The 26,396-nt window shown below is 38.2% G+C and overlaps 1 pseudogene; it reads left to right on the top strand.

Moving 5' to 3' along the window:
- Positions 1–10,378: 10,378 nt before the first annotated feature.
- LOC140628583 (protein GUCD1 pseudogene) overlaps positions 10,379–26,396 on the top strand; it is a 59,224-nt pseudogene continuing 43,206 nt past the window's right edge.

The raw sequence follows: 26,396 nt of genomic DNA, 5'->3' as shown, positions 1-26,396 counted from the left end.
AAAATAATACAACAAGGAACTTCAGAGCATCAAAAAGAATAAATACAGAAAGCAAAAAATGAATAAATACAACAGGCTTTCCTTCTGCTCTTCAGTTTTCTAAAATAAGCAAGATGAAGTAAAAATTATAACACTGTCTAACACTGTTATAACGCTGTGGTTTTAAATGTATGTAGGAGAACTATTTAAGGCAATGCTAATAGAGTGAAGGTAAAGCAACATAAAGAGAGATGAGTTTCTACACATCACTTAAACTGTAAAAATGACGGAACAAGCAGACTGTTACAGGTATGAATATAACATAGAATGCCTACAGAAACCACTGAAAAAGCTATACGAAAATATAACAAAAACAATCGATATGTTAAGACGGAATTCTAAAAAAAATTAATGTAACCCACAGGAAAGCAGGAAAATGAAAACAAAGACATGAAACACACGAGGTAAAAACAGAAAACAAAAATTAAAATGATTGAAAAAAAAAAAAAAAAACAAAAAAAAAAAACAAAAATTAAAATGGTGGAAGAGTCTGGGTGGCCCACTCAGTTAAGTGTCTGCCTTTGGCTCAGGTCATGATCCCCCAGTCCTGGGATCAAGCCCCACCTCAGGGTCCCTGCTCAGCGGGGAGTTTGTTTCTCCCTCTCCCTCTGCTCCTTCCCCATCCCTCTACCACCTACCCCTTGCTTGTGCATACTGTCTCTCTCAAATAAATAAAATCTTTTTTAAAAATCTAATGGAAGATTTAAATTCTATCATATCTAGACTTACATAAAACCTAAAGACTAGGGACATCTGGGTGGCTCAGCGGTTGAGCATCTGCTTGTGGCACAGTTTGTGATCCCGGGGTCCTGGGATCAGTCTGTGTCGGGCTCTCTTAGGGGACCCTGCTTCTCTCTCTGCCTACGTCTCTGCCTCTCTCTGTGTGTTTCTCATGAATAAATAAAAAAATTTTTTTTAAACTCTAAAGACTAAATATGCCAATGAAAAGACAGAGATTGGGAACCTGGATGAAAAAATAAAGAACCAACTTTTACACTGTATATAAGAAGTTCACTTTATTTTTTTAAAAGATTTTATTTATTTATTCATAGACACAGAGAGAGGCAGGGACACAGGCAGAAGGAGAGGGAGAAGCAGGCTCCACGCAGGGAGCCCGATGTGGGACTCGATCCCGGGTCTCCAGGATCACACCCCAGGCTGCAGGTGGAGCCAAACCTCTGCGCCACCGGGGCTGCCCAAGAAGCTCACTTTAAATGTAATGCTAGATGTGGGTTGAAATTAAAACGATGGGAAAAGATTTATCTTACAAATGTTAATTATACCTCTACTAAGACTAACAAAAACAGAAAGAATACAAATTACTAGTATCAGGAATGAAACAAGGGCTATCACTCCATCAGAAGGTTCATAAGGAAACACTATAAACAACTTACATAAGCTTGACAACTTAAATGAAATATACCAGTTCATTGAAAGTCTCAATCTATCACAACTGATACAATACAAAATAGATAATTCAAATGGTCATATTAGTCTCGAAGAAATTGGAGAATTTTTGTTTTTAGAAATTGGAGTTTTAATTTACAAACTCTCCCCACCAAAAATCTCTAGATCTAAAGGGTTTCATTAGAAAATTCCACAAAATGTTTACAGAATGAATGCCAAATGTACACAAGCTCTTCCAGAAAATAAGAGGTGTAAATATTTTCCACTTTATCTTACACCGCTAATATTACCCTGATACCAAAACTGGACAAAGGTAGTTAAAATGGCTATTATCAAAAATGACAAGAGATGACAAGTGCTGGGGAGAAGCCTTATACATTTTTTATGTGAATGTAAATTGATACAGCCATTATGGAAAATGGAATGGCAGTGCCTCAAAAAAATTAAAAATACAACTACCATATGATCTATCACTTCTACTTCTGGGTATATGTCCAAAAGAAATGAAATCACTATTGCAAAGTGACTTCTGCACCCTGTGTTCACTGCAGCATTATTTACAACAGGCAAAACATGGAAAAAATCTAAGTGTCCATCAATGAATTAATAAAGATAAAGTGATATAATACAGTGTGTATGAGTGTATATATATATATATACACAGTATTATATCACTTATATGTGTAATCTAAAAAACAACTCAGAAATGGAGAACAGATTAGTGGTTTCAGGGGTAGGGGTTGGGGAGTGGGGAAAGACGGGTGAAGGTGGTCAAAGGATACAAACATCGTTTTAAGATGAACAAGTTCTAACGATGTGATGTACATCATGGTGTCCATAGTTAATATACTCAATTGTATATTTGAAAAGTGACAGAGTAGATTATTAAAATTCTCACCACGAGAAAAGTAACAATGTAAGGTTATGGATGTGTTAACCAATCTTACTGTGTTAATCATTGTGCAGTATATACATACAACAAATCATTATGTTGTATATTTTAAACTTACAGAATGTTATATGTCAGTTGTATGTCAACAAAGCTGGAGAATAATACATACATAAATTGTTGATTTTCTAAAAAAATTTTTTAAAAATGACTCCAATTGTATTTAGACATTGTATTTAACAGGAAAAGATTTCAAATTAAAATATTATTATTATCTTCCTGATACTTATAAAATTAATACTGTGCCCAAAATACATTGGACAAAATTTGGTAAAATTCAAAGGATAAATAAACAAATCTAAAATAAGCGGCACAGATTACAACATCTATCTCTCAATAATCTTCTCCCTGTGTCTTCACATTTCCTTTCCTCTGTGTCTATGTGCAAACTTCTTATGAAGACACCAGTCATGTTGGACTAGCCCCCATTTCATTTTAACTTACCTCTGTAAAGTCCCTTTCTCCAGGGATCCCTGGGTGGCTCAGCGGTTTAGCGCCGCCATGGGCCCCCGGGCGCGATCCTGGGGTCCTGGGATAGAGTCCCACATCGGGCTCCCTGCATGGAGCCTGCTTCTCCCTCTGCCTGTGTCTCTGCCTCTCTCTGTGTGTCTCTCATGAATAAGTAAATAAAATCTTAAAAAAAAAGGTCCTTTTCTCCAGATACCATCATTTTCTGAGGTACAGCTGTGAGGTGGGGTGGGGTGAGGACTTTAACATGTGAATTTGGGTGGGGGAGTACACAGCTTAGTCTCTCCTAGGTGGATAATAAGGAAATAAACATAAATGAGAATGATATCACCAAAAATAGCAGAGTAGGGAACTCTGGGGCTCCATCCCTCCACAATGACAAAATGCTGGTGAGAACAATCAGAATCAAGTTTCATAGAATCTGAGATCTGATAAAAAATTTACAACAACTAGAGGAAACTTTAGCGAAGAAAGAAGCTGCTGCCCTGTGGTAAGAGAGCCCTGTGACATTTTAAGTAACTAACTACCTTGGGTTGTCTCCCATCCTTCAGATGCCCCATGGCTACAAAGATAGAAACCTATGTGCGGGGGGCAAGATTTTTCATGCAGAGAGGCAGTGAGGACCATATGCTCAAAGAATTGTGGTTGTGTTGTTCTGTGTGGTGGCTCTCTAGGAACCAGTGCAAGGACTTCATTCATTTGTTCATTCATTCATTCATTCATTTTTACAAATAAAGAGAATTCCTAGGCCTGGAGTATCCTCCAAAGTGGCATTTGCTGCCAGGTGGCATTTGTTGAGAGCCTTTGAAGCAAAAGTATTGGCCGCAGCAGCTCAGGGCAAGGGAATAACAGCCAGGATAAGCAACAGACAGGCTACAAAGTCTGAGAGAAAAGGAATTGAGAAAGGAGATACATGGACAGTGTGGGGGCGGGGGGTGGAGTTGTTAAAGGCTCCCACATACACTGGGGAATAGAAAAGACTGACCACATGCTCAGGGTTGGATGCCTGCACAGAAAAGACTTGAGAAGACCCTGAGCTATCACCCCTGACTGACCATGAAGATCCAACAAGCATACAGTGAAGGCCAAGGCAGAGTTGTAAATGGCCTAGGTAAGCACCTAAGGAGTGCCCCCCAGAGTGCCAGTCTGCCACACCTGGGAAAATACTTTATTGCTTTATTTTGTTCTCTTTTTTCCCTTTATTTTTCTTTCTATTTTTTTTCATTTGCTCCCAGAATTCAAGGAAACCATTAAAATGCTGGCTGGTCCAATAAACTAACAATGTAGAGTCCAACGGTGCCCAGGACAAATAATACAGATTTTACAAAAATTATTTAGAAAAGTAACTCAAGCAAACCAATAACAAAAACCTTTAACAAATATATGGAATTACAAGTGACCCCAAATAGCCAAGACAATCTTGAAAAAGAAAACGTTGTAGGGATCCCTGGGTGGCGCAGTGGTTTGGCACCTGCCTTTGGCCCAGGGTGCGATCCTGGAGACCCAGGATCGAATCCCACGTCGGGCTCCCAGTGCATGGAGTCTGCTTCTCCCTCTGCCTGTGTCTCTGCCTCTCTCTCTCTCTCTGTGTGTGACTATCATAAATAAATAAAAATTAAAAAAATAGAAAAAATAAAAAATAAAAGAAAACGTTGTAAAACTCATGCTTCCAAGATGTCAAATCTTAACTACAAAGCTAGTGTTGATGCAAGGATGAACAAACATATAGACCAATGGAATAAAATTGAGAGTCTGGAAAAAAACTCATACATCTACAGTTGATTGACTTTTTTTAAGTTGCAGTATAGTTAATAAACAATGTTATATTAGTTTCAGGTGTACAATATAGTGATTCAACATTTCTATACATTACTCAGTGTTGTTCATGATAAGCATACTCTTAATCATCTTCACCTCCCCTCCGGTAACCACCAGTTTGTTCTCTGTGGTTAAGAGCCTGCTTTTTTGGTTTGTCTCTTTTTTTCTTTGTTTTGTTTCTTAAATTCCACATATGAGTGAAATCATATGGTATTTGTGTTTCTCTGGCTGATTTCACTTAGCATTATACTTTCTGGATCCATCCATGTTGTTGCAAAAAACAAAATTTCATTTTTTATGGATAATAGTCTATAATATAGATATGTAGATATATAGATATCTCATGACTTCTTTATCTATTCATCTACTCATGTTTACTTGGGCTGCTTCCATAATTTGTCTATGGTAAATAACGCTTCAATAAACATAGGAGCACACATATCTTTTCAAATTAATGTTTTCATATTCTTTGAATAAATACCCAGTAGTGGAATTACTGGATCATAGGGTAGTTCTATTTTTAATTTTTTGAGGAACCTCATACTCTTTTCCACAGTGGCTGCACTGGTTGGCATACCCACCAACAGGGCACAAGATTTCCTTTTTCTCCACATTCTCACCAACACTTGTTTCTTGTGTTTTTGATTTTAGTATGGCCATCTGATTTTTGACAAAAGTGCCAAAACCAATCAATGAGGAAAGAATTGATTTTATGACAATGGTGGATATCTACATGCAAAAATATGAAGTTGGATCATACTGCATACCATATACAAAAATTAACTCAAAATGGACCCAGACCTCAACTTAAGAGGTAAAATTATAAAACTTAGAAAGAAACATGCCAAAAAATCCCTGTGATAGTAGATTTAGCAATTCTTAAATATGACAATAAAAGTGAAAGCAACAACACAACATATTGTACTTTATTAGGACTAAAAGCTTTTATTAGAACTAAAAACCTATCAAAAGACACTATCAAGGACGTGAAAGTCTGTAGAATTGAAGAAAATGTTTGCTAGTCATATGTCTAGTAAAGGTCAAATTTCCAAGATATTAAAAAAACCCAAAAACCAAAAACCTCAGCAATATAAAGATACACATCCCACTTAAAAAATGGGCAAAAGCTTTGAAGAGATATTTCTCTAAAGAAGATATGCAAATGACCAACTAATGCATGAAAAGATGTTCAACACCATTAGATAACAGAGGCATGCAAATCAAAACCGTAAGATATCACTCCATAACCATTAGAGTGACTGTAACAATAATAGTTTTAAAAGTGGGAAACAGCAAGCATTGGCAAGGAGGTGCAGATATTGGAATTCTCATACCTTAGTGGCAGAAATATAAAATGTATGAATCTTCATAATTAGTGGTGGGAATATAAAACAGTACCACAACTGTGAGAAAGGGTTTAGTAGTTTATCAAAGAGGTAAAGCTCGAAGTATGTGACCCATATATTCCATTCCTAGGTATATTTCAAAATAATTGAAAATGGGTATTCAAAATATTGTACACAAATGTTTATGGCAGAGCTATTCACAGCCATCAAAAAAAGGTGGTAACAACCCAAATGTCCATCAACTAATGCATGAAAAGACAACTTGTGGTATATACATGAAAAGGAAAATTATTCTCTTATAAAAAGGAATGAAGTACTGACACATGCTATAACATGAAGGAACGTTGAAAACGTGCTAAGAGAAAGAAGTCAGACACAAAAGGTAACAAATTGTATATGGCACTTATTGAAATTTTAAGAACGGACAAAACCGTAGAGATAGAACGTAGATAAGTGGTTTTCAGGGGCTGGGAACAGAGACAAATGAGAAGTGACTGCTTAATGGGCATGGGAATCACCTTTTGGGGTGAGGAAAAGTATTTGGAAAAGGATCACTTTTTAGAAGAGATGTTTTCTCAACACTGTCAATGTACCGAATGCCACTAAACTGTGTGCTTTAAAGTGGTTGATCTTTTGTTATGTGAATTTTTCCACAGTCAAAACAGTTGAAAAAATGAACAAAACTTAGAGGAAATCCAATGAAACCAAAAGATAGCTATTTTATTTTATTAACTTAAATTCAGTTAGCCAACATATAGAACATTATTAGTTTCAGAGGTAGAATTCAGTGACTCATCAGTTGCATATAATACCCAGTACTCATTATATCACGTGTCCTACTTAATGCCCATCACCCAGTTACCCCATCCTCCACCCCCTCCCTTCCAGCGACCCTCAGTTTGTTTCCCATAGTTAAGAGTCTCCCATGGTTTGTCTCCCTCTCTGATTTCTTCCCATTGCATTTTTTCCTTCCTTCTCCTATGATCCTCTGTGTTGTTTCTAATATTCTTCATATGAGTGAAACCATGTGGTAATTGTCTTTCTCTGATTGACTTATTTCACTCAGCATGATACCCTCCAGTTCCATCCACATGGATGTAAATGGTAAGATTTTGTTCATTCTGATGGCTCAGTAATATTCCATTGTACATATATACTACAAAAAGATAGCTATTTTAAAAAACTGATAAAGATCTACTCCTCTGTATTTACTCAAAAGGATTCAACACATAAGTACTCAAAAAGATTTGTACAATATTGTTTATTGTATCTCTATTTCGAATAGCCAGAAATGGAAAACAATGTAAATGTCTTTCAGTGGGAAAATAGATAAAAAGGGTGCAATATTTAAATAATAGAATACTACTCTGCAGTCAAAAGGAACAGACTGCTGATACAAACAACATGACACATCTCACAGACACAATGTCGAGCAAAATAAGCCTGTCATAAAAGAGTATATAGTGTATTATTCTAAGTATATGAGACAAAATTATTGCATGGTGATGAAAGAGACCAGATCAATTATTCCCTCTAGGAAATTGTGATTGGAGAAAGGCATGAGAGAACCACTTGGGGTGGTGAAAATATTTTACAACTCAATTCAGGAGATGGTTATATTTGCATATTTTTGTCAGTCATTCATTAACTTACACAATTAAGATCAGTTCATTTTAACCTATGTGAAATACATCTCAAAAATATAATATTTAGGGATGCCCGGGTGGCTTAGCGGTTTAGCGCCGCCTTCAGCCTAGGGCATGATCCCGGGGTCCTGGGATAGAGTCCCACGTCGGGCTCCCTGCATGGAGCCTGCTTCTCCCTCTGCCTGTGCTTCTGCCACTGTGTCTCTCATGAATAAATAAATAAAATCTTTTAAAAAATAATATTTAATGTCAAGTTTATATGTGCCTACCCTAAGGCACTTATGAGCTAAATCTTTTCTTCTCTTTGACTGTACTACTTTTAATTTAATCTAGCTGAGCAGATCCTGTGGGTAATGTCAACAAATCATATGGGCCAAGCAAGTTTACTAACGGCAAAATCTAGAGAAGAGATCTGAACTTTATTGGTCTTGTGAATTTTTTTTTCAAAAGCAATATTCCTTAATGAAGCCTAAATATATTACACTAAGCGTCATTCCTTTGGTTTTGCAGTCATTCTAATTTTCCTGGTTTCTTCGTAATTTTGTATTTGTAGCTATTTCTATATATGGTATGTGGGGATGGGTGGAACATGCTACAAGTGTGGGCAATAAGACAAGAAGGTACCTTTGAGAACCATTTCAAACACCTTTTTAAAAAAACCCTTGTAAACAGTTTTTTAAAATTCTGAAATGTACAGAAGAAAAAAAAGGCCTAAAGCAAATACATATAGCCCATCAAACAGTTAGAAGATAAACGTGCATCTTGGCTATCCACATCAGGGAATAGAACTTTGTAAGAGGCAATCCTTACATTACCCTGAGTCCTTTCCTGATCACGATTTCTCCCCAGCCCTCTAGAAGTAATCACTATCTTGATTTTTTATGGTAATGATTTCCTAGTTTGTAGTTCTACATTTAACCATCATTGCATGCATTCCTAAAAAATATAATTTGATTTTGCCTGGTGTTCAACTTTATAAAAATGGAACTATGTCTTGTGGATTCTATGCCCTTTTCCTCTTTTGGCTGAAGTTCACTTTTGTAACATTCATCTTTTGATGTGAGCTTAAGTCAAGCTTCTTCTTAAATCTTTAGAACTCATGCTGAGTTATTTTACATTTATGCTTATTTCATCTCTTGCTCGTGTAGTCTGTTCTCTTGTCTTTTCCTGGCCTTATACTCTGTTTTAACTGCTTTTAACTCTGCACCACGTTGCAACATTTTCTCATCGGTATCCAGAAATAGAGAAGTTTGGGAATCTTTACTATATAACTGGGAATTAAAACATATCTAGCTTTGACATTTACCTAGGGAAAAGATATCTCAGGCAACTAACACAACAAATTTTTATCTGTCCTCTATGATGGCAAGGCCTTTATTAGATTATAGAATTTCTATCACTTAATTGCATGTTTACTGGTCTCATTTCATGATATAACCATGCGGTCATTAGTGTGACTATTTCAATTATTTTGATTCAGAAAAGGACTAAATTGGAAATCAAAATGACAGAATTTAAAGAATGTGTCAATTTAAATATTTCTTGTTTAGTTGAAATTGAAGAAATGTACCAAAGCTATAAAAAGTTAGCTCATGGCTTAATGTTAAGTATTATAAAATAAAATTCAGAAATGTTAAGTGAAGTAGAGAGAACTTCTTGTTGAAAATAAGAACTACCCTTCCTTTGTCTCCCCATCCTCCCAAAAAACTTAAGGCTACTTCACGTGATAGAAGCATATATGCACATACATGTACTCTTTGCTGAGCAATCCCATTCCACCATTGTATACTAACACCAACAATGAAGGTATAAGGGGAACTTGCATTTTATGATTTTGGATGCTTTTAGAAAAAATGGTGAAATCACAAATGCCAGTATGTGTATTTTCAAATGGTTGTTGTAATGAAGGTGTATTTGGGAATAGTTGGTCATTCCATTCTGTCTAGCAATTGATTTTCGTTTAGTTTGGAGTGTGTGTGGGTGGGTGTGTGCATGAGTTTAAGTGTTTAGATTTTTTTTTAATGACTGAACGAACTGATTATCATGATGTCATGCTGGACATACACTTATTTCCTTGATGAAAAACATAATTTAAAAAACACAATAAAGCATTGTACTTGTCTTATGCAACAGAAGGCAGGTTAGTCAATAAAAGCATTCCCCTTCTATTCCCTGAATAGATTTTTGCTTGATTCATAATGGATGTTTCAGGATCAATTGTTTTCTTTTTTATGTTGTCTTGTTGAAATGATTTGAAACAACAAGAAGACCATGATATATTTCCCCAAAGATTCTTTGCCCTCCAGCCAAAGACCACCAGGCACACACCTGTAGTTTAACAAGCTGGATTTACTACTCATTGGAGTGAGGGAGGACGAACACCCTGGGGAACCACAGTGTGTCTCAGGAAGAGGGTGTTAGAAAGAACCTATTATGGCCTCCCTGCTTTGGTTGGGGAATTTGGGGGATTGGGTGCTCCTAAAACTCAGGGGCAATCCTATGTATCACAATAAACCGTCTTTAAAGGGAGGACAGACTAAAACTGATAAAGAAATAACATTCTGTCCAAGAGAGTATGTATACAATATTTTGTAGGTTGCACAGTGACCTTATTTCAGTCTGTGCTTAGATAATATTATGAAGGGACCTCATTTTGTCTTACTCTATCATGGTCACAGAGTGACCTTGTCTGATGTTGGTGTTCTGGGAAATTGCTTATGCCCAACAGAAGAACAATTTGGACTAGCTGTGTCAGGCCAGCTTCTGAAAAAGCCTGAGGCCTAGCTTGAAGTGTCAGACCAGTTCCCAGATGTCAGGGGCTAGGTTTTTAATTTTTTCCCTTTCTCACACTTTTGTTTTACTGTAAAAAAAACAGAGAATTGAAGATACTGCTCTTAAAATAATTTTTAAAGATATATAATGAGGTCAAAGACTCATTTTTTGGTGCCATCCTTACCCGTGAGATTTTTATCAGAGGAGGAAAAACACCGTGTTCAATGAAGCTTAGATGCCAAGTGATAAAGGTAAGCAAGGATTATTTCTAATTTCAATTTTTAACTGAATCTTATTTTAATTCCCCTTTTTCCTAGTTGGTACTTTATCAGTCTTTCTCCTTCTCTCTGGCTAAGTACAACCTTAGAAGAACCTGCTACCACCAGCAAGTTTAATCTTTCTAATTTGTGACATCTCCAGCAGGTTGCCTTTGGACTTGGTGGGCACTTTCGGCTCCTCTGGGTCTCTAGTCTACTGGCTCACACTGCAGATATTGTATTCACCAGCCTCCATAATCCCCAGAGACAATTTATGAGCATCCTCATTGACAAACCCAGAAGGATGAATGTCACTGTGCACCCAGAAGTATTGGTCCTCTCTAAATTTCTAAATTCACACTTTCACATCTTACCAAGTCACTGTCCCCAGCATAAATCAACACAGACTCATGTTCTTCCGCGCCCCTGATGTGGAGTCCAACACACAGTTTCAAATACCGGCCTGACACTAGAATAGGCAAGTTACTCAAACACAGTGAGCCTCAGTTTTCTTATTTATAAAACTAGAATTATATTAATAATTCATAAAGGGGCACCTGGGTGGCTCAGTCAGTTAAACGTCTGCCTTTGGCTCAGGTCATGATCCCAGGGTCCTTGAAGGAGCCCTGCATCAGGCTCCCTGCTCAGTGGGGAGTCTGCTTCTCTCTCTCCCTCCTGCTTGTGCTCTCTCTCTCACATACTCTCTCTCAAATAAATAAATAAAATCTTTATTATAAAAAGAAGAAAATCATGAATACATTTTAAGTTCTGCATGAGATAAGGCCTGTTGGACACAATCCAGGAAGTGACCACTGCTATTATTATTACTTTTCTTATTATTAAAATTATTATGCTCACTGTCTCCATTCGCATCATACAATAGAGTGGCTGTATTTCATGTCCTTCAGACAATAACAGACAGTTCTCTGGAGTTATGTGGGCAAGGATTGTATGTTGCTAAATATAGATAGGTGTCATAAACTTTAAACACTGAAGTAGTGGTTGTATCCTTTTGCTTGAGAATTCTATCCTAGGTGAGGCACTAAAATAGCTGAATATAGACTAACCATAGTAGCAATGTTTTCTATGAAATATGATTCTGGATAATTCCTATTACACAGGAACAAATAAAACATTAAAATGACCATCAACCATTATTATGAAAGATTAGTTAATGGCTAACATATTTTTTTTTTTATAAACAGACAAGTATAGCCTAAAATGGTTGCCCATCCAGATCATAAAAATATCTAGGGGTGCCTAGGTTGCTCAGTAGGTTAAGCTTCCTATCTCAGCTCAGGTCTGATCTCAAGGCCCTGGGATTGAGCCCCACATCAGGCTCCATCCACAGTGGGGAGTCTGCTTCTCCTTCTCCCTCTGCCCCTTCCCCCACTTGTGCTCTCTCTCTCAAATAAATAAAATCTTAAAAAACATCTAAGTAATGCTTTAATAAACATCTGATTTGAACAATGTGATTTTCCAGGCATCTAGGTGCAAAAATGTATCTTTAACAATAACATGTAGTAGTCTTGTGCATTTGATTAAAAGAAAAATACACTAATAACATCACCTGACTGTTTTGTTTTGAAGTATAAAAGATTTAGGAATAAATATAATGAAAAAATGGGTTTTAAAATTTTATAATAGAACCCCCCCACTCCCCAACTTCTGTGACTACCAGAGAGCAAAATACTAATCTTGTATGGAATCATAGTCAGATTGCACATAGCATTCTATGCAATTTTTCTGGTTGCAACACATAAAAGTAAGTTTTTAGAAGTACATGAATTTCAGCAGATGAAAATTCAATCAAGATGGCAACAGATTTCTTCAAAGTAACACTCCGGAAGCAAGGTCTTCAATATTTTGAAGAAAAATTATTTCCAACCTTGAATTCTTTGTCAACTAAACAGAAGTGCAGAATTTTCACATGTACAAGTTCTCAAATATTTGCCTCCATTACATCCCTTGTAAGTATGCAATAGAAGTGCTCTACCAAAATAAGTGGGAGACAGCAAGAAACAGAAAAAAATGGGATCCAGAAACAGGGGATCAATAAGAGTGACTGAGGCTTAGTTAACACTGGTCTAAGTTGAAATAGAATGATGGAGGGCTCCAGTAAAACTATCTCCAGAAAAGAGACAAAATTAATAGATTACCAAAAGTATTTTCTCAGTACATATGTACTGAGAGGAAATTTGCATTTCCAGAAAATTAGTCATAAGTACATAAATTTTTAAAGAGAAAAAAAAGAAATTTCAGGAAATAGAACATTGTACCAGGAAGGATGTGTAATTATTTTCAATTCATGGCTCAGATGTGAATCTGATTTAATCGTAATGTCTATGCTCTGAATGTTGATCTAACCGTGCCAATAGACAGTAGTGGTGGAGAATTTCTTAATTAGTCTTGTAGAAGTGTTTTAATTTTTAATAATGGTTGAAATAATTAGTAAAAAATGTAAAGTGTCGCCCAAAGGGTTTAGTTCAGAATGTCTGGGTTTCTACTGATAAAAATTAAATAGATTTGATGTAGAGATCAAAACCACAGAACCTGGTCAGTCTGGCTCAGGGTGATTATGCCTTTTTAAATAAATCCATTCAGTATCATTTCTATGTAAAACACAGATTGATCTGTATTTTTATTTGCTTAAGGAAGCAGAAATCACTCAAATGATATATGCAATAAGGGGCTAATAGCCTCTAAATATAGGGGTTACAACTCAACACCAAAAAAATCAATCCTGCTTTAAAATTAGGCAGAGGATCTGAATAGACATTTTTCCTTTTCCTTTTAATTTCTTTTTTTAAGATTTTATTTATTCATTCATGATAGACACACAGAGAGAGACAGAGACATAGGCAGAGGGAGAAGCAGGCTCCCTGTGGGAATCCCAGAATCCTGGGATCATGTCCTGAGCCAGGTGGAAGGCAGAGGCTCAACCACTGAGCCACCAAGGTACCACTGAATAGACATTTTTCCAAAGAAGACATACAGATGGTCAGCAGACACATGAAGAGACATACAACATAACTAATCATCAGGAAAATGCAAATCAAAACCAAAATGGAGATATCACCTTACAACAGTCACAATGACTAGTGTTAAAATTTTAGACAAGAAATAGCAAGTGTTGATGAGGATGTGGAGAAAAGGGAACTCTCATGCACTGTTGGTGGGAATGTAAATTGGTTCAGCCGCTGTGGAAAACGGTATGGAGGTTCCTCAAAAAATTAAAAATAGACTATACGATTCAGTAATTACACTTCTGGGCATTTACCCAAAAACCCAAAAGTGCTAATTCAAAAAGGTATCTGCAACCCTATGTTTACTGTGGCATTATTTACAGTAGCCAAATATGGAAACAGTCTAAGTATCATCTATAGATGAATGGATAAAGAAATGGTGGTATATATACATATACAATAAAGTATTGCTCAGCCATAAAAATATAAAATCAAATCTTGTCATTTGGGACAACATGGATGGACAACATAGAGGGTATTCTGCAAAGTAAAATAAGTCATAGAGAGGAAGACAAATATTATATGATTTCACTTACATGCAAAATCTCAGAAACAAAACAGACAAACAAAAACAGGAAAGAAAAAAAAAAGCCCTCCTAAATACAGAGAACAAATTGGTGGTTGCCAGAGGGGAAGGGGTTGGGGAAATGGGCAAAGTAGGTATAGGGGATTAAGTGCTACAAACTTCCAGTTATAAAATAAGTCAGTCATGGGGATGAAAAAAGTACAGCAAAGGAATTATAGTCAATAATATTGTAATAATGTTGTATGGTGACAGATAGTAACTACACTTAAATATTTTTTTTAAATTTTTATTTATGATAGTCACACACAGAGAGAGAGAGAGAGAGAGGCAGAGGGAGAAGCAGGCTCCATGCACCGGGAGCCCAACGTGGGATTCGATCCCAGGTCTCCAGGATCGCGCCCTGGGCCAAAGGCAGGCGCTAAACCACTGCGCCACCCAGGGATCCCAGTAACTACACTTAAAATGGTAAGCATTTTATAATGCACATAAATGTTCAGTCACTATGTTGTACACCTAAAAAATGATATGGGAAGATGGAAAGTAAATGATGATTTATTTTCTCCATTTAATAAAGAAATGAAAATTTCTCTCCACAAAGAGCAAAAAGGGAAAAGAGGGGGAAGGATAAAAAGAAATACAGGCATTCAAAAATCTTAGTCTATCATGACCCCAGTAGCAGTAAGAACAAGATGACATTTTTTTTCTAATAAAAATATATTTTTTAAAAAAGGAAGCAGAAATTAATTTTAGGTTATATCTCATCATCCACCAGGGCCCCTTGTTTTTGCCTTTGGATTGCTTTGTTCTTTTCTACATATCTGATACAGTTTCACTTAGAGTAGTTTATTATGTGATTTTTTTTTTTTACTTTTTAATTCTAACCAGCATCAATGGTATTGTTTAAGCATATGTAAATAGAAAGTTCATTTGCATATTTAAGCACCACTGAGCCAGGATATATAAACACAAACACCAAGTTCTTTTGTCAATATCAACTTGCATAAAATTAGAGACACAGATAAGCTGTTTATTTAGAAGCATAACCAGTAATCCTGAGGACACTCTGGGTGCTTGTCCTTTGGTACAAGTAGAGAAATTAGTAAAAATGCCCACACTTGAGGTTTTGTAATTTCATATTGCAATATGAAAGTTTAGCCACGCAAGAATATTCATATTCTAGGATTAGCATAGGAGGCAAAAAACAGAGAAAACCCTATTTGCATGATGGAACAAGTCACAACTCTGAATTTGCATAGGCAGGCATAGCCTCAAAGGTAGATATAGTCAATAATTAATGACCCATGTGATACGATTCACACCATTCACCCACAGTAGTCCTCTATCCAGCAGTGTAGAAAAAATCCACAGCTAGCAATTCAGAATTGAATGTTATTATATCACCTATGAGAAAATCTTTCTAAAAATGAGATGGGTTCCATGATTATTAGAAATTGTGCATTCTTTCTTTAGCTTTATTTCTTCTCTGACATGAAAGATGGGTCGGCAACATGGGAGTTCGGGGATTGAGACTCTGATATGTAGGAAAGGACAAGAGGACAGCCAAAATAGAGGAAAGAAAGGAAAGTCTAGGACGTTAATAATAAATTTTCCGTAATTTCATGATTTTTGTCTCCAGTTCTGATCAAACACGATCCCAAAACATGATAATAAATCATTCCAAGAGAGATCATAAGGTCAGTGGCATTATGATACAGACCTGTTCTAAAAAGAAATCATTTGAAGGCTAGATAGTTGTAAGATGGTTGGCTGCACACAGTGTCAATCATCAGGAAGTCTTAAATGGGTTGTATTTTCTTCCCATGTCCCTCCATTCTACGTCCCCTCTCAACACACATCCCACAGATATTGTGAACCCTGTTTCCCATACCCTGAAGTTACAACTGTGCCAGACTGAACTAATCCCCTAAAATACAACGTTTCTTCTTCATTTTTTTATTTGTTCGAATCCGATATGTTCTTCCAAGTTTAGGTCCGTTTCAATTTCCTTTGAGACAGGCAAAGCTGGTTTCAGAGAATTAAGCACCGTCTTACATTGTACACTGCTAATTTCACTTGTGTGAGCCTCTCCAACCTCCCATGGTTACGTTCTTGTGGGTGAAATGATGTATTCTCCAAAGCTATGGGGATCTGAATCTTCAAATCTCGTGTGAATTTCAAACGTCTTATCCCATTCTACTCTATAAATACATTCACCTTTGTCAGATTATATGTTCCAATCACAAGTTTGGAAAATATGGTTATGATACTCATTAGTGCCCAAGAATACTGATTTTCTACCCCTCTGTATGAACACAAGTATCTACCAAAGTTCTAAACATGCCCTCTTATTGTTTGTAATCCTTCTCTCTCTTGACTCTTTCCTAAGATTTTTGATTGGGTCCTCTACTCAAGGATTAACTAACCTCCAGACATGCTCAACTTTATCACTGAACATTTAATCCTCTTTGTTCTTATTTTTTTAAAAGATTTTATTTATTATTCATGAGAGACACACACACAGAGAGAGAGAGAGAGAGAGAGAGGCAGAGACACAGGCAGAGGAGAAGCAGGCTCCATGATGCAGGGAGCCCAATGTGGGACTCGATCCCGGGACTCCAGGATCACACCCTGGGTCGAAGGCAGGCGCTAAACCATTGAGCCACCCAGGGATCCCCCTCCTCTTTGTTCTTAAAAGAAGATTCTCCCCCTCCCTCATCACTCTTGTTGGATCCTGCATGTCATCCCATTTCCCATATGCGACAGAGCACAGAGCAGTGTGTGTAGCTGTGATGGGGCCAGGATTATAGAAGCGTTTGTTTGCTCTCTTTCCATTGTAGCATTTAAACCACTACTCTTCCACTGCCTAGAAGTAAAAACATCCAGGGAAGGCTACTGAAGTGAGCCAAATTCTACATGTATAGGATCCGCTAAATTAAAAAAAGTTGACTGACTTCATAAGGCAATATTTTCAACCATAATTTCAACTATAATGATTAGCAGGGGGATCCCTGGTGGCGCAGCGGTTTGGCGCCTGCCTTTGGCCCAGGGCGCGATCCTGGAGTCCCGGGATCGAATCCCGCGTCGGGCTCCCGGTGCATGGAGCCTGCTTCTCCCTCTGCCTGTGTCTCTGCCTCTCTCTCTCTCTCTGTGTGTGACTATCATAAGTAAATAAAAATTAAAAAAAAAAATGATTAGCAGGTAATGTCACTTGAGTTTCATTACATAAACCAGAACTCTTAGATGGCCTGTGAATAGGTGAAATTAAGTTATTAACTTATTGGAATATGGTTATAGACATAAATCAAATGGGGATAGATGCATGGCACAAAATGGATATAATCTTTAGTTTTTCAGGAAAATATCGGGTATATGTACATTTTAAACTTGAAGGTACTATTCTAAATCAGGGTTTATATAAATTAAATAAATGTTAGAAAGATGGTTAATTAAAGTATTAATAACAATTCACTTTGCATTGCAGTTTGCAAAGTTCAAAAGGATGGTTTAATTAAATCTAAATTCAATTTATTTTCATGAAAATTACGTTTTGACCATTTCCGTGATATTTAAGAGATGAGACAAAATCATATTAATCTATTTAAGAAACTAATTCCATTTGAATAATTATGTTTTAATAAACGAATAAGCACCATCTATGCGATTGAAAATCTTGATCAAAACTGGTATCATTCTGAATGTCCCAGAAATATGGCTCATTATCTCTCCGCAATCCTCCTTACAGACAGTTTCTATTGGAAATCGTCACTTTGTAAGAAAAAAATGTCCCCTGCATCCTCCTGAATTTCATAGTAAGTTTTCTTCAATACCTATCCTACTTTGGGTTCCCGCAGAAGCAGAAGCAGTCCCAGGGATTAGTGTGTAAGTGGTTCACGAGAGAAACGATCCCCCAGGGAGTATCAGTAAAGAAGTGAAACAGGTAAAGGAAGAACGTCAATACTGTGTTTTAATTAGCAGGTCGGGGTGTGGGTAACTAGTGTTCCGTCTTCCTAGGGACCTCTGAGAATGATTCATTTAAGGTGCTCCATGCAAGGGAGAGGAAGCAGGGGTGCTCATTCTTCCAGTTCCCGGCTATTGTTGGCTTAGGGTTGTATTAGTTTACCACGGCTGATTTAAAAAGCATCACAAAAGTCATATTATCTTGCTTGTTATTATGATGCCTAAGGTTACGATCATCAATCATCTTCCAGGTCTGTTAGTCGGGAGTCCACGGTGAATCGCGGCGCGCTAAAACCACAATGTCACTGATTTTTATATTCCCCAAATGAATGAGACCATATAATGTTAGTGAAAGGGAATAAAGAGAAAGGAGAGAAAATGAGTGAAAATATCAGTGAGGGAGACAGAACATGAGAGATACCTAACTCTGGGAAACTAACAAGGGGTGGTGGAGGGGAGGTGGTGGGGGGGATGGGGTGACTGGGTGACGGGCACTGAGGGGGGCACTTGGCGGGATGAGCACTGGGTGTTACGCTATATGTTGGCAAACTGAACTCCAACAAAAAATTTTTTAAATAAAAATAAAATAAAACCACAATGTCAGCCTGCGACATTTCCCTCAGGAGGCCCTAGGGGCGAACATACTTCCTTGCATTCTCCAATTCTGGAGGCTTCCTGTGCCTCACAGTGCCCTTCCTTCAACTTCGAAGCCAGCAACGTTAAGCGAAGTCCTTCTCACGGGCCATCTGCCTGGCTCTCCCTCTTCTGCCTCCCACTTCCATCACCCAGATAATTCAGGATGATCTTCCTAAAGCAAGGTTGTCTGATTGGAAACCTTGGATTTTTCTTATTGTGTGTTACCTGACAGAGTCGCAGTTTCCTAGAATGAAGCTTCGGGCATCAGCAGGGGGCCGGTATGCCCCCTTCCAGAAGGTCTGTTTCCCAGCGTTACATCCCCAGGCTCCTGGCCACACAGGAAGTCTTCCCGCAGAGAGTTAGGGCAGCTTGCAGCCGAAGTTCCTTGGCATAGAAGGGAAGCCTATGCCTGGGGCACCAGCCTTCTCTGACATAAATTCCTTGCCATGATCGATCTTTTCAAGGAACACACTGTTTCACGAGTGGCCTTCTCAAACAGATACTGTTAATATCTGTTAATACCCACGGACTTAATGACCTATATTGTTAGCCACCGAGTTATTACGGCCTCTGCCTCTCTTCCGCCGACTTTCAGGTGCCACCGCATAGCAGGAAAGAATGGGAACCCTGGCACCAGATGGTGTTTCAATCCTAGTTCTTTTTTTTTTTTTTTTTTTTTAAATATCTTTCTCCAAGCGGAATACTTGTTCAGGATTCTTTTTTTTTTTTTAATTTTTATTTATTTATGATAGTTACACACACACAGAGAGAGAGAGAGAGAGAGAGAGAGAGAGAGAGGCAGAGACACAGGCAGAAGACGAAGCAGGCTCCATGCACCGGGAGCCCGATGTGGGATTTGATCCCAGGTCTCCAGGATCGTGCCCTGGGCCAAAGGCAGGCGCCAAACCGCTGCGCCACCTAGGGATCCCCTCAATCCTAGTTCTTTTACGTACTTGGCAGTGCAGCTGGACAAGGTACTTACCATCCCCGTGTCTGTTTTCTCATCTATAAAGTGTCAATAATGCCTTCCTAATAAGGAAGCTGTGACAATTACAGAACATAATATATAAACAGAACTTAGATCACTCCCTGTGTTTAGCAAAAGCTATATGAGTATTGCTGCTGCTGCTGCTGCTGATCTGTTCATCTAAAGCACATTGCTCCTTATTTACCTTTCTCCCCACCCCCCCAACTCCTGGTCCTTTCATTTTCTAGGATGACTTGAAAACCCATTAACCACTCACAGGCCCTTGACTCCCCAAACATTCACATGAGCTGGATTTTACTAACCCATTTCCACGTGACGTCTTGAATTCTGATCCTACTCTCTGACCACCACCTTCTCTTTTTCCAGCTCATTCCTTCCCATTACACCTGCTTTATGAAACTATTGTTTTTCTGTCACATTTTTTCAACTCTCAGTTCATTAGCTCTCAACTCAGTAGACTTTTTCCCAGCCTCGATCCAATGGCCGATCACTGAAGTATTCTCTGACCAGCACCCTTAATTCTTTCTAAGCACCCTTACGGATCATCACATTTGGAGCAATCTTAAAATTAGTCTTCTCTGCTTCTGTATCCGAACTTGGGTGTTGATGGCTGCACAAATGTTCAGATTAGTTTCTCTGCAAAATATTTTACTAAGTGAAAGAAGCCAATCTGAAAAGTCTCCATACTGTATGTTTCCAACTGGGTGACATTCCAGAAAAGACAAAACTATGGAGACAGTAAAAAGATCAGTGATTTCTAGGAATTAGGGGGAAGGGAGGGATAAATAGGCAGAGCACAGAAGATCTTTAGGACCAGCGAAACAACTCTGTATGATACTATAGTGGAAGATATATGTCATTATATATTTGTCCAAACCCATAGGATGTACACCACCAACACCCTAATGCAAGCGATGGACTTTGGGTGACAATGATGTGTCAATGTAGGTTTAGCAGCTGAACAACTGTGACAAATGTACTCTGGTGGCAGATGCTGAAAATGGGAGAGGCTATGCATAGGTGGAGGCACAGAGTATATGGGAAATCTCTACATCTTAATACTCTTTTGAACCTAAACTGCCCTTAAAAAATAGAATGTATCAAAAACATTGCTTGTTGAAACATTTTTTTATGATGGGTGCTGTAAAATTCATGTCAGAAAGCTCCTACACCTCGTTAGTCTTGGTGTTGGTGTCTGTTTATTCACTTTCCTCATTCACATTGTCATTTTTTGGATCTTTGTACTATAGGTTAATTTCTCTTGTATCCTGAGTGTTTTGTATATAATAATTATGAGGCTCTGGATCCTATTGTTTCTCCTATTTCAGCAGGCAGTTACTGCGAGATGTAGCTTGAAGGCCAGGGTGGAGGCTCAGCCTACTTCTTGGCCCTGTTGCTATGAGACAGGAGGTGAAATATGGTGGTGACTGGCCCAATTCACGTCACTTCATCTCATTAAGTTTCTTTATGCCCATGGGAGTGGAGGCTCTGATCACTGCTGGTCTGTGTTGACACTCCATGGCTTGGGAATTGGAGGACCACTGTCTTCTGCCCGGTGGCAGATGAAAGTTTAGTCTCATGCTTGACTGCACTTACCACTGGTTGGGGAATGAGAACACTGCTACCGACTTTTGTCAGGGTTGGGGATAAAGTGGAGGATCAACTACTCCCCACTCGGCCCTACTGAAACCACGGGAGAGTAGTGTGTGGTTTTTCTGTTGACTGGATGGCTGGAGTACTGTGAGAGCTGCAAAAACTTTGTTGTTATTGGGTCAAGCTTTTTCTGGTCCTTGTGGAAGGAACAGATGTTTCTTGGATCATGTTTTTTTGGCCTGGGCTTGTTGGCAGTTTTAGGTTGGAGGATTCCATAGCACCTTTTCTTTGATATATAGGAGGCAATAGGAAAACCTAGAGAACTCAGGACCATGTCACTCCTCAAGTCCCCATGTCCTTAGGCAGATAATCTACGTCTTCCAACTTTCAGAATCTCCCCGTTCTTGTTTATTAATAGTAAGATGAAAAACATGGGAGGAATAGGGATGCTCCGTTTTAGCAGAAATGGGTATCCCATTCCATGGAAGTTTTGTTTATTTATTTATTTATTTATTTATTTATTTATTTATTTATTTTTAAAAGATTTTTATTTATGTGAGAGAGCGCGTGCGAGAGAGAGAGGGAAAGAGCAAGCACAAGCAGGGGGAGAGGCAGAGGGAGAAGCATACTCCCCACTGAACAGGGAGCCTGACACAGGGATCATGACCTGAGCTGAAGGCAGACCCTTAACCAACTAAGCCACCCAGGTGCCCCTCATTCCATAATATTTTATTTTATTATTTTATTTTATTTTATTTTATTATTTTATTTTATTTTATTTTAATTTTATGACTATTTATTTGACAGAGATCGAAAGAGAGCACAAGCAGAAGGAGAGGGAGAAGTAGGCTCCCCGAGGAGCAGGGAGCCCTATGTGGGACTGATCCCAGGATCCTGGGATCATGACCTGATACAAAGGCAGGCACTTAACCGACTGAGCCACCCAGGCACCTTGCATTCCACAGTATTTTAATTAAAAAAATTTATTTACTGAATAACTGCTGGATGCAAAACATCATGCAGGCGATATGAAAAATTTTAAGAATGCTAAGCCATATCCAAATCCCTCTAGAAGTTTACAATATATGTAGTTGAATAGAACATAGTGACATTAAATGGAATACAAGTTTTATATAATAAAGATTCCTAGTAGTGTAAAATGTTAAAACTATCAAAGTCAAAAGAGTTTAGTGTCGGATGAGGTAGACAAGAGGGAAAGTAAAATTTAAGCTAAGGATCATTACATTAAAAGCAATTTCATTTAAAAAAAAAAGCTACTGATGTTTTTAAAGGAGTTTGGGGTTTCCTGCTATCCAATCATTATGTTATTTTCTTATGATTTGCTTGTTGGTTGAGTGGTGAAAATGGCCGAGGTGGGAGACAAAAACAAATCTAGGAAAGAGAAAGGATTTCATCCCGCATCTCCAATTTACTCTTTGATTTGGAGGACACTACTGTTATACGAAGCATTCTATTTCCATGTAGTGATGCCTGCCAGTTCCCGGCATAGCCTTTCCTACTGACTTCCCTCCCTGCCTTCCTGTTTCCTTCTCTTTCCCTCCTTTCTTTCTTATGTATATTCATTCAGTGCACATTTGCTGAGCTTTCTTTTTTAGTATTTGATTTATTTATTCATGAGAGACACACAGAGAGAGGCAGAGACACAGGAAGAGGGAGAAGCAGGCTCCCCGCAGGGAGCCCGATGAGGGACTCGTTCCTGGATCCCAGGATCACGCCCTGAGCCAAAGGCAGACGCTCAACCTCTGAGCCACCCCAGGTGCCTCCCCTGCTTTTTTATTTTTGGTACCAGACAATATCACAGGTATAGTGTCTAAGATACTTCTTTCTTGGAGTTTGTTGTCTAGCAAAAGGCATTAGCAGAACACAGAATTAGCCACAATGCCAAACAATATGTTTCTACAATACCATCTAAGCAGTATAGGCAATACATACAGTAGTAGGGTTTTTTTGGGAGAACTATTGCTGTTTTCTATGATACCTTCTGAAAGATCATAGATTTTAACTGGCATATTCTCCACTTGCATTTCTCCCCACCACCCTTCTTAGCCACTCAGCCCCACCTCTCATATCCATACTTAAATTTGCATTCCAAATGAAGATTAGTAATCAAGCATGGCCTGTAAATTCAACCCCATGTTTCAGCAGCCAAGCTAAACAGTTTCTGGAACACTATAGAAGGAAGATCACGGAATACTGAAGGCAAGGTGATAAAGCTTTTTTCCAAGAAAAGATGGGAGAAATGAAGGGATACATTTTAGCATCATCTCAAATTAATTTAGAATTTTTCACTTTATAGCCCAATCACTCAAGTATTAAAAAACCCTTCTATAAAAATTTGGTATGAAATGTTCCATTCAGTCCAGCAGTGAAATTTTTTCTTGTATTTGAGAAAAAGTGAAAAGAAAAACAACAGATGTTGAATTATAGGAATAAGAATTTTAGATGGTTTATTTTCTTTGGAATTCATGTAACTTTAGGACAGACCCATTTATTTAAATTACATTTTACAGATGGGTTGTCTGTGAAGAGATTCCTCCTGGGAGAGGAAAAAAAGTAAAAAGAAAAAAAAGAAGGAAAACCTGAGTTCTGCTATGGTTCTTCATGTCTTTGGGCAAAATCCTCCTTATGAATAGATTGTTTTCTTTAGCCTACACTTCTACGAAAAATGTCAGGGTCTTGCGCCCATCCTGAACACACATAGCCTGCCTCTCTAATACCCAGCAGGATCAAAGTCTCTCTGCTTTTGGCAATCAAGTTTCCTTCTAGGTAGGTTCTTCCTGTCTTCCTGTATGGTCTGCTTCTTCCATGACAGTCAAGTTCATTTTAGGAAGAAAACACCCTGCATGCCTACTGTAACAAACCTTCTTTCCTTCCTCATTTTTTTAAAGATTAATTTGTATTTACCTGAAAGAGAGAGAGCACAGAGGGAGAGGGAGAAGCAGACCCCTGCTGAGCAGGAAGCCTGACATGGGGCTTGATCCCAGGACCCTGAGATCATGACCTGAGTTGAAGGCAGACACTTAACAAACTGAGTCACCAAGGCACCCCTCGTTCCCCATTTTTTAAAAGAAATTTGTGGTTGATCTTGCTTTCAAGATGGAATTTGTTGGAGGTAATTGTATAAATTGTACAAATTCCAATCATATTTCCTCACGATTGTTTCTTCCTATTTTAATTTTTCTTGTGTGTTCTAATATTTTTATTTGTCTTCTTTGGTGAGGCTCAATCCCATGACTCTGAGATCATGACCAGAGCCAAAACCAAGAGTCAGATGCTTAACTGACTGAGCCACCCAGGGGTCCCCCATACCCTGCAACCCTTTCTTTTGATTCCACTTTATGATTCTCACCAATACATTTCTCTCTGTGGTAATTTGACTTAAGTATGATATATACTTCCACTTAATAACTGAGATTTTTAGATCCAGTATCTGAAAGACTGGTCTTTTCTCACATCTTGAAGGGTCTATAGAGCCTCTTTCAGGAATCTTTGGCCTCAGCAACAAAATTGTATTTTAACCAATCTGTCTCTGTCTTTTCAAGCTCATTTATTCTCATAGATTTGCTTAATTTCTTTAGTTTAAGTTATATTTCTAACCAGCATTTATTCTAAATTATTTCCTTCTCATTTCCTCTCCTCTAATTATATAACATGTTTATTTCAAAATATTAAAACTGTTCATTAAAATATAATAGACTGAATATGTACAATAGGCCAGACTATATATAAAAATAAAACTCTGGGGCATCTGGGTGGCTCAGTCAGTTAAGCAACCAACTCTTGACTTGGTCAGGTCATGATCTCAGGGTCCTGGGATCAAGTCCCATATTGGGCTCGATGCTCAACAGGGAGTCTGCTTAAAGATTCTGTGTGTGTGTGTGTGTGTGTGTGTGTGTATCTCTTTCTCTCAAATAAATAAATATTTTTTAAAAATAGAACTCAGATCCACAATCTGCATCATCAGCCTAGGGAAACAACCCATTATCTACAGAAATCAGCCCAGGAAGCCAGCATGCTATCTAAAAGTCAGACCTGTAGGAAATCGGGTCACTATCTATAACAACCAGTTCAGGAAGCTGAATATTGATCCCTATAAGAGTTGACCCCAGAGGGCCATAACTTGATTAATAACTGGCAGCTTCGCTAATCTTTGTCTCTGTTTCTAACTGAGGACCAACCAGAGAAAGCCAAATATGTATTCCCTAACCAATCATATGCGATGCCAGGCTTCTAGTTAGCCCACTTATGGCTTTCCCATGGCCATGGCCTCCAATCAGGGCATACTTGAAGCTGTCTCTTTTATCTACTTAGAAAGCTTTCTCACACCCCTTCCTGACTTGGAGTCTCTGCCAAAGCATACATGGTAGTGGCTGAATCTATTACTATATAACAAGCCCTGAGCAAACAACATTCACTTTAAGTTCTCATTTGGTTGGTCTTCATTTATTTACATAACATTTTGCAAGGCCCCAAGGTCAGGCAGAGTGGAGGGTTATGGGTCTTTTCAGGTCTTTCTCAGACATGTGCCCAACCCTGAATAGTTATACAGCCTTTTAGTTCTTCAAAAACTCACTGACGTTTTTCAAAGGTCCTCATGGACACTGTATTCCTCCTCAGATCTTCTTTTTAGGTTTTTGGTCAGGCTCTTGTTTGTCCCAGCTGCAATGTCACACATCATTGCCCCTGACTATTTTCACCAAACCCCAGTGGTAATGCTTTCCCCAAGAAGTGAACTTTTGGTTCAGTTCAAATAATGAAAAGGCCCTGTGATTAGGGCTTTTCTAGGGAGATGTGAGACAGGTGAAATAGGGACCATTCTCTGGGAATGGGGCTTTTCAAGAGGCTCTAGATCAAGTCATCTCCCTTTGTGGCTATAAGGCTGCTGGTTTTCACAGTGATTGTGAACTGGGGATGATGGAAGGCTGCTTTTTTTTTTTCAAGGTTGCC

This window comes from Canis lupus, chromosome X (assembly GCF_048164855.1).
Source record: "Canis lupus baileyi chromosome X, mCanLup2.hap1, whole genome shotgun sequence".
Lineage (NCBI taxonomy): Eukaryota > Metazoa > Chordata > Mammalia > Carnivora > Canidae > Canis > Canis lupus.
This window is presented reverse-complemented; position numbering and strand designations above follow the sequence as displayed.